Source organism: Ranitomeya variabilis, chromosome 1 (assembly GCF_051348905.1).
Source record: "Ranitomeya variabilis isolate aRanVar5 chromosome 1, aRanVar5.hap1, whole genome shotgun sequence".
Lineage (NCBI taxonomy): Eukaryota > Metazoa > Chordata > Amphibia > Anura > Dendrobatidae > Ranitomeya > Ranitomeya variabilis.
In genome coordinates, this window is record NC_135232.1 from 25412898 (window position 1) to 25422128 (window position 9231).

Genomic DNA, 9231 nt, shown 5'->3' on the forward strand with positions numbered 1-9231 from the left:
ATATGCAGGGCGACGTTACTGCTCGGTACTGTGGGATATGCAGGACGACGTTACTGCTCGGTACTGTGGGATATACCAACGACGTTACTGCTCGGTACTGCGGTATATACCGGACGACGTTACTGCTCGGTACTGAGGGATATACCGGACGATGTTACTGCTCGGTACTGAGATATACTGTATTCCGGACGATGTTACTGCGGGATATACCGGACGACGTTACTGCTCGGTACTGTGGGATATACCTGACGTACTGCTCAGTACTGCGGGATATACCGGACGATATTACTGCTCGGTACTGCGGGATATACCGGATGACGTTACTGCTCGGTACTGCGGGATATACCGGACGATGTTACTGCTCGGTACTGCGGGATATACCGGACAACGTTATGGCTCGGTACTGCGGGATATACCGGATGACGTTACTGCTCGGTACTTCAGGATATACCGGATTATGTTACTGCTTGGTACTGTGGGATATACCAACGTTACTGCTCGGTACTGCGGGATATACCGACGACATTACTGCTCGGTACTGCGTGATATACCGACGACGTTACTGCTTGGTACTGCGGGATATATCGACGACATTACTGCTCGGTACTGCATGATATACCGACGACGTTACTGCTTGGTACTGCATGATATACCGACGACATTACTGCTCGGTACTGCGTGATATACCGACGACATTACTGCTTGGTACTGCATGATATACCGACGACATTACTGCTCAGTACTGCGTGATATACCGACGACATTACTGCTCGGTACTGCGTGATATACATACGACATTACTGCTCGGTACTGCGTGATATACAGGACGATGTTACTGCTCGGTACTGCATGATATACTGACAACGTTACTTCTCGGTACTGTGAGATATGCAGGGCGACGTTACTGCTCGGTACTGTGGGGTATGCTGGACGACGTTACTGCTCGGTACTGTGGGATATACCAACGACGTTACTGCTCGGTACTGCGGTATATACCGGACGACGTTACTGCTCGGTACTGAGGGATATACCAACGACGTTACTGCTCGGTACTGTGGGATATACCGGACGATGTTACTGCTCGGTACTGAGATATACTGTATTCCGGACGATGTTACTGCGGGATATACCGGACTACGTTACTGCTCGGTACTGTGGGATATACCTGACGTACTGCTCAGTACTGTGGGATATACCGGACGATATTACTGCTCGGTACTGCGGGATATACCGGATGACGTTACTGCTCGGTACTGCGGGATATACCGGACGATGTTACTGCTTGGTACTGCGGGATATACCGGACAACGTTATGGCTCGGTACTGCGGGATATACCGGACGACGTTACTGCTCGGTACTGCGGGATATACCGGACGACATTACTGCTCGGTACTGCGGGATATACAGGACGACGTTACTGCTCGGTACTTCGGGATATACCGACGATGTTACTGCTCGGTACTGCGGGATATACAGGACGACGTTACTGCTCGGTACTGTGGGATATACCGGACGTTACTGCTCGGTACTGCGGGATATACCGGACGACGTTACTGCTCGGTACTGCGGGATATACCGGACGACATTACTGCTCGGTACTGCGGGATATACAGGACGACGTTACTGCTCGGTACTGTGGGATATACCGGACGTTACTGCTCGGTACTGTGGGATATACCGGACGTTACTGCTCGGTACTGCAGGATATACCGGACGACGTTACTGCTCGGTACTGCGGGATATACCGGACGACATTACTGCTCGGTACTGCGGGATATACAGGACGACGTTACTGCTCGATACTGTGGGATATACCGGACGTTACTGCTCGGTACTGCGGGATATACCGACGATGTTACTGCTCGGTACTGCAGGATATACCGACGATGTTACTGCTCGGTACTGCGGGATATACCGACGATGTTACTGCTCGGTACTGCGGGATATACAGGACGTTACTGCTCGGTACTGTGGGATATACCGGACGTTACTGCTCGGTACTGTGGGATATACCGACGATGTTACTGCTCGGTACTGCAGGATATACCGGACGATGTTACTGCTCGGTACTGTGGGATATACCGGATGACGTTACTGCTCGGTACTGCGGGATATACCGGACGATGTTACTGCTCGGTACTGCGGGATATACAGGACGACGTTACTGATCGGGACTGCGGGATATACAGGACGACGTTACTGCTCGGTACTGCGGGATATACCGGACGACATTACTGCTTGGTACTGTGGGATATACCGGACGATATTACTGCTCGGTACTGTGGGATATACAGGACGACGTTACTGCGGGATATACCGACGTTGTTACTGTGGGATATACTGACGACGTTACTGCTCCGTACTGTGGGATATACAGGACGAGGTTACTGATCGGGACTGCGGGATATACAGGACGTTATTGCTCGGTACTGCGGGATATACAGGACGAGGTTACTGATCGGTACTGCGGGATATACCGGACGACGTTACTGCGGGATATACCGATGACGTTACTGTGGGATATACTGACGTTACTGCTTGATACTGCGGGATATACCGACGCCGTTACTGCGGGATATACTGACGACGTTACTGCTCGGTACTGTGCGATATACCAGACGACGTTACTGCTCCTTACTGTGGGATATACAGGACGAGGTTACTGATCGGGACTGCGGGATATACAGGACAACATTACTGATCAGGACTGCAGGATATACAGGACGACGTTACTGCTCGGTACTGCGGGATATACCGACGATGTTACTGCTCGGTACTGCGGGATATACCGGACGACGTTACTGCGGGATATACCGATGATATTACTGTGGGATATACTGACGACGTTACTGCTCGATACTGTGCGATATACCGGAATGACGTTACTGCTCGATACTGTGCGATATACCAGACGACGTTACTGCTCGGTACTGCGGGATATACCGGACGATGTTACTGCTCGGTACTGCGGGATATACAGGTCGACGTTACTGATCGGGACTGCGGGATATACAGGACGACGTTACTGCTCGGTACTGCGGGATATACCGGACGACATTACTGCTTGGTACTGTGGGATATACCGGACGATATTACTGCTCGGTACTGCGGGATATACAGGACGACGTTACTGCGGGATATACCGATGACGTTACTGCGGGATATACCGACGTTGTTACTGTGGGATATACTGACGACGTTACTGCTCCGTACTGTGGGATATACAGGACGAGGTTACTGATCGGGACTGCGGGATATACAGGACGTTATTGCTCGGTACTGCGGGATATACAGGACGAGGTTACTGCGGGATATACCAATGACGTTACTGCGGGATATACTGACGACGTTACTGCTCGATACTGTGCGATATACCGGACGACGTTACTGCGGGATATACCAGACGACGTTACTGCTCCGTACTGTGGGATATACAGGACGATGTTACTGATCGGGACTGCGGGATATACCGGACGACGTTACTGCGGGATATACCGATGACGTTACTGCGGGATATACTGACGACGTTACTGCTCGATACTGTGCGATATATACCGGACGACGTTACTGTGGGATATACCAGACGACGTTACTGCTCCGTACTGTGGGATATACAGGACAAGGTTACTGATCGGGACTGCGGGATATACAGGACGACGTTAGTGCTTGGTACTGCGGGATATACCGGACAACGTTACTGCTCGGTACTGCGGGATATACAGGACGACGTTAGTGCTCGGTACTGCGGGATATACCGGATGACGTTACTGCTCGGTACTGCGGGATATACAGGACAACGTTAGTGCTCAGTACTGCGGGATATACCGGACGACGTTACTGCTCGGTACTGCGGGATATACAGGACGACGTTAGTGCTCGGTACTGCGGGATATACAGGACAACGTTAGTGCTCAGTACTGCGGGATATACAGGACGACGTTAGTGCTCAGTACTGCGGGATATACAGGACGTTAGTGCTCAGTACTGCGGGATATACAGGACGTTAGTGCTCAGTACTGCGGGATATACCGGACGATCTTACTGCTCGGTACTGCGGGATATACAGGACAACGTTAGTGCTCAGTACTGCGGGATATACCGGACGACGTTACTGCTCGGTACTGCGGGATATACAGGACGACGTTAGTGCTCGGTACTGCGGGATATACAGGACAACGTTAGTGCTCAGTACTGCGGGATATACTGACGATGTTAGTGCTCAGTACTGCGGGATATACAGGACGTTAGTGCTCAGTACTGCGGGATATACAGGACGACGTTAGTGCTCAGTACTGCGGGATATACAGGACGACGTTAGTGCTCGGTACTGCGGGATATACCGGATGACGTTACTGCTCGGTACTGCGGGATATACAGGACAACGTTAGTGCTCAGTACTGCGGGATATACCGGACGACGTTACTGCTCGGTACTGCGGGATATACAGGACGACGTTAGTGCTCGGTACTGCGGGATATACAGGACGTTAGTGCTCAGTACTGCGGGATATACAGGACGACGTTAGTGCTCAGTACTGCGGGATATACAGGACGACGTTAGTGCTCAGTACTGCGGGATATACAGGACGACGTTAGTGCTCAGTACTGCGGGATATACCGGATGACGTTACTGCTCGGTACTGCGGGATATACAGGACAACGTTAGTGCTCAGTACTGCGGGATGTACCGGACGACGTTACTGCTCGGTACTGCGGGATATACAGGACGACGTTAGTGCTCGGTACTGCGGGATATACAGGACGACGTTAGTGCTCAGTACTGCGGGATATACAGGACGTTAGTGCTCAGTACTGCGGGATATACAGGACGTTAGTGCTCAGTACTGCGGGATATACCGGACGACGTTACTGCTCGGTACTGCGGGATATACAGGACAACGTTAGTGCTCAGTACTGCGGGATATACCGGACGACGTTACTGCTCGGTACTGCGGGATATACAGGACAACGTTAGTGCTCAGTACTGCGGGATATACCGGACGACGTTACTGCTCGGTACTGCGGGATATACAGGACGACGTTAGTGCTCGGTACTGCGGGATATACAGGACAACGTTAGTGCTCAGTACTGCGGGATATACAGGACGACGTTAGTGCTCAGTACTGCGGGATATACAGGACGTTAGTGCTCAGTACTGCGGGATATACAGGACGACGTTAGTGCTCAGTACTGCGGGATATACAGGACGACGTTAGTGCTCAGTACTGCGGGATATACCGGACGACGTTACTGCTCGGTACTGCGGGATATACAGGACAACGTTAGTGCTCAGTACTGCGGGATATACCGGACGACGTTACTGCGGGATATACAGGACGACGTTAGTGCTCGGTACTGCGGGATATACCGGACGACGTTACTGCGGGATATACAGGACAAGGTTACTGCTCGGTACTGCGGGATATACCGGACGACATTACTGCTCGGTACTGCGGGATATACCGGACGATGTTACTGCTCGGTACTGCAGGATATACCGGACGATGTTACTGCTCGGTACTGCGGGATATACCGACGATGTTAGAGTGCACCCTGTAAACTTAATCTCCATAAAAGCCCACGCGGGAAATTACTCTGAGTTTTATATACAAGTCACTGAAACCTTCCATACAGTGGTCAGACTGTTCGCCGGGCCCGGGGAGGTGGGTATCGCAACTAACTGACTGTCAGGTAAAAGACCTCTTGAAAGCCACGTTATGTATTAGCTTTATATAACCGTGTGATACACAACCATGACTCTCATGATATTCCATAGAGCATAGATCTCCCCACAGTTTAAATCTAAAATGCCCCCCAGGTGATTTCCCCTGCCCTAAATGCTTACATTCTTCTGAGGATATTTTTCATTGTCTCTGGGACTGTCCAAAAATTCAGGAGGTCTGGGATACACTCCGGCAACATCTCACTAACACCTTTGGTGTATCTAGGTCTCTTTCCCCGGAGTCGGCCATATTTAGTATTCGCCCACAAGATCAGCTGAGGAGGCTTTCTGTTCAGCAGCGCCGCATTCTATTCATACAGCAACCTGTAAAAGTCTTCTACATCTATGGGCACAAGATAATACTCCTCCTTTCAGCTTAATTACTACAAAGGCCTCCTATGTCATCAAGATGGACGGGACAGAGACTGGCTACAGACTGGAAAGAGCCATGCTGAATAAAGAGCATTACACTGAGCGGTGTCCCTGACATGGTCTTCTTTTATTACTGCCCAGACATTGTCTATACAGTGCCTTGCAAAAGTATTCGGCCCACTGGAACTTTCCCCACAGATCATGCTTCAAACATAAAGATTCCAAATGTACATTTTTGGTGAAGAATCAACAACAAGTGGAACACAATTGTGAAGTTAAACGAAATTTATTGGTTACTTTACATTTTTGTGGAAATTCATAAACTGAAAAGTGGGGCGTGCAATATTATTCGGCCCCTTTACTTTCAGTGCAGAAGTTCATTGTGGATCTCTGAATGATCCAATGTTGTCCTAAATGCCTAATGATGATAAATAGAATCCACCTGTGTGTAATCAAGTCTCCGTATAAATGCACCTGCTCTGTGATAGTCTCAGGGTTCTGTGTGAAGCACAGAGAGCATCATGAAGACCAAGGAACACAACAGGCAGGTCCGTGATACTGTTGTGGAGAACTTTAAAGCCGGATTTGGATACAAAATGATTTCCAAAACTTTAAACATCCCAAGGAGCACAGTGCAAGCGATCATATTGAAATGGAAGGAGTATCATACCACTGCAAATCTACCAAGACCCGGCCGTCCCTCTAAACTTTCATCTCACACAAGGAGAAGACTGATCAGAGATGCAGCCAAGAGGCCCATGATCACTCTGGATGAACTGCAGAGATCTACAGCTGAGGTGGGACAGTCTGTCCATAGGACAACAATAAGTCATACACTGCACAAATCTGGCCTTTATGGAAGAGTGGCAAGAAGAAAGCCATTTCTCAAAGATATCCATAAAAAGTGTTGTTTAAAGTTTGCAACAAGCCACCTGGGAGACACCAAACATGTGGAAGAAGGTGCTCTGGTCAGATGAAACCAAAATCGAACTTTTCGGGAACAATGCCAAACGATATGTTTGGCGTAAAGGCAACACAGCTCATCACCCTGAACACACCATCCCCACTGTCAAACATGGTGGTGGCAGCATCATGGTTTGGCCCTGCTTTTCTTCAGCAGGGACAGGGAAGATGGTTAAAATTGACGGGAAGATGGATGGAGTCAAATACAGAACGATTCTTGAAGAAAACCTGTTGGAGTCTGCAAAAGACCTGAGACTGGGACGGAGATTTATCTTCCAACAAGACAATGATCCCAAACATAAAGCAAAATCTACAGTGGAATGGTTCACAAATAAACGTGGGGTGGGTCCTGGCCCCCCAGTTGGTGTATACACCAGGTACAGTGCATATTTAATTGTGTTTGCACCTATGTAGGTGCTTGATATCACGCCTGTCGTATTTTATCTACCATTCTCTTTATTTTTTCGGGCTGTTATCCTATTACTACTCAGTGCTGTTGGGTGTACCAGCTATGGGGGGTTTTACAGGTCCCTGTGTTTACAGTGTATTGTGGTTCGGTGTCTCACTACCCCTACCTTTGTCCCTTGTGCCTATATATTGTTCTTAAAGGTATATTAATAAAAGTGATTTTTTATGGGATATAACTGTGTTCTTGTGGTGATTTAGGATTTCTGTTGTGGCAGTTGTCCCTATTAAGTCCGTGACATACATATTTAGGAGGGTATATATTTTTTACATATATTACATAACATGATTTCCCCTATATGTATTATGTATGCTACAACTTTATGCTTTGGTATCCAGGTGTTAGAATGGCCAAGTCACAGTCCAGACCTCAGTCCATTCGAGAATCTGTGGAAAGAGCTGAGAACTGCTGTTCAGGTAACGTGATCTAATGGGACCTGAGGATCAGGTGCAGGTGACGTATGATCTAATAGGACCTGAGAATGAGGTGCAGGTGACGTGTGATCTAATGGGACCTGAGGGTCAGGTGCAGGTGACATGTGATCTAATGGGATCTGAGGATCAGGTGAAGGTAACGTGTGATCTAATGAGACCTGAAGATCATGTGCAGGTAATGTGTGATCTAATGGGACCTGAGGATGAGGTGCAGTTGACGTGTGATCTAATGGGATCTGTGGATCAGGAGCAGATAACGTGTGATCTAATGGGACCTGAGGATGAGGTGCAGGTGATGTGTGATCTAATGGGATCTGTGGATCAGGAGCAGAAAACGTGTGATCTAATGCGACCTGAGGATGAGGTGCAGGTGACGTGTGATCTAATGGGATCTGTGGATCAGGAGCAGATAACGTGTGATCTAATGCGACCTGAGGATGAGGTGCAGGTGACGTGTGATCTAATGGGATCTGTGGATTAGGAGCAGATAACGTGTGATCTAATGGGACCCGAGGATCAGGTGCAGGTAATGTGTGATCTAATGTGACCTGAGGATGAGGTGCAGGTAATGTGTGATCTAATGTGACCTGAGGATGAGGTGCAGGTAATGTGTGATCTAATGGGACCTGAGGATCAGGTGCAGGTGACGTGTGATCTAATGTGACCTGAGGATGAGGTGCAGGTAATGTGTGATCTAATGGGACCCGAGGATCAGGTGCAGGTAATGTGTGATCTAATGTGACCTGAGGATGAGGTGCAGGTAATGTGTGATCTAATGGGACCCGAGGATCAGGTGCAGGTAATGTGTGATCTAATGTGACCTGAGGATGAGGTGCAGGTAATGTGTGATCTAATGGGACCTGAGGATCAGGTGCAGGTGACGTGTGATCTAATGTGACCTGAGGATGAGGTGCAGGTAATGTGTGATCTAATGGGACCCGAGGATCAGGTGCAGGTAATGTGTGATCTAATGTGACCTGAGGATGAGGTGCAGGTAATGTGTGATCTAATGGGACCCGAGGATCAGGTGCAGGTAATGTGTGATCTAATGGGACCCGAGGATCAGGTGCAGGTAATGTGTGATCTAATGTGACCTGAGGATGAGGTGCAGGTAATGTGTGATCTAATGGGACCTGAGGATGAGGTGCAGGTAATGTGTGATCTAATGTGACCTGAGGATCAGGTGCAGGTGACGTGTGATCTAATGTGACCTGAGGATCAGGTGCAGGTAACGTGTGATCTAATGGGACTTGAGGATCATGTGCAGGTGACG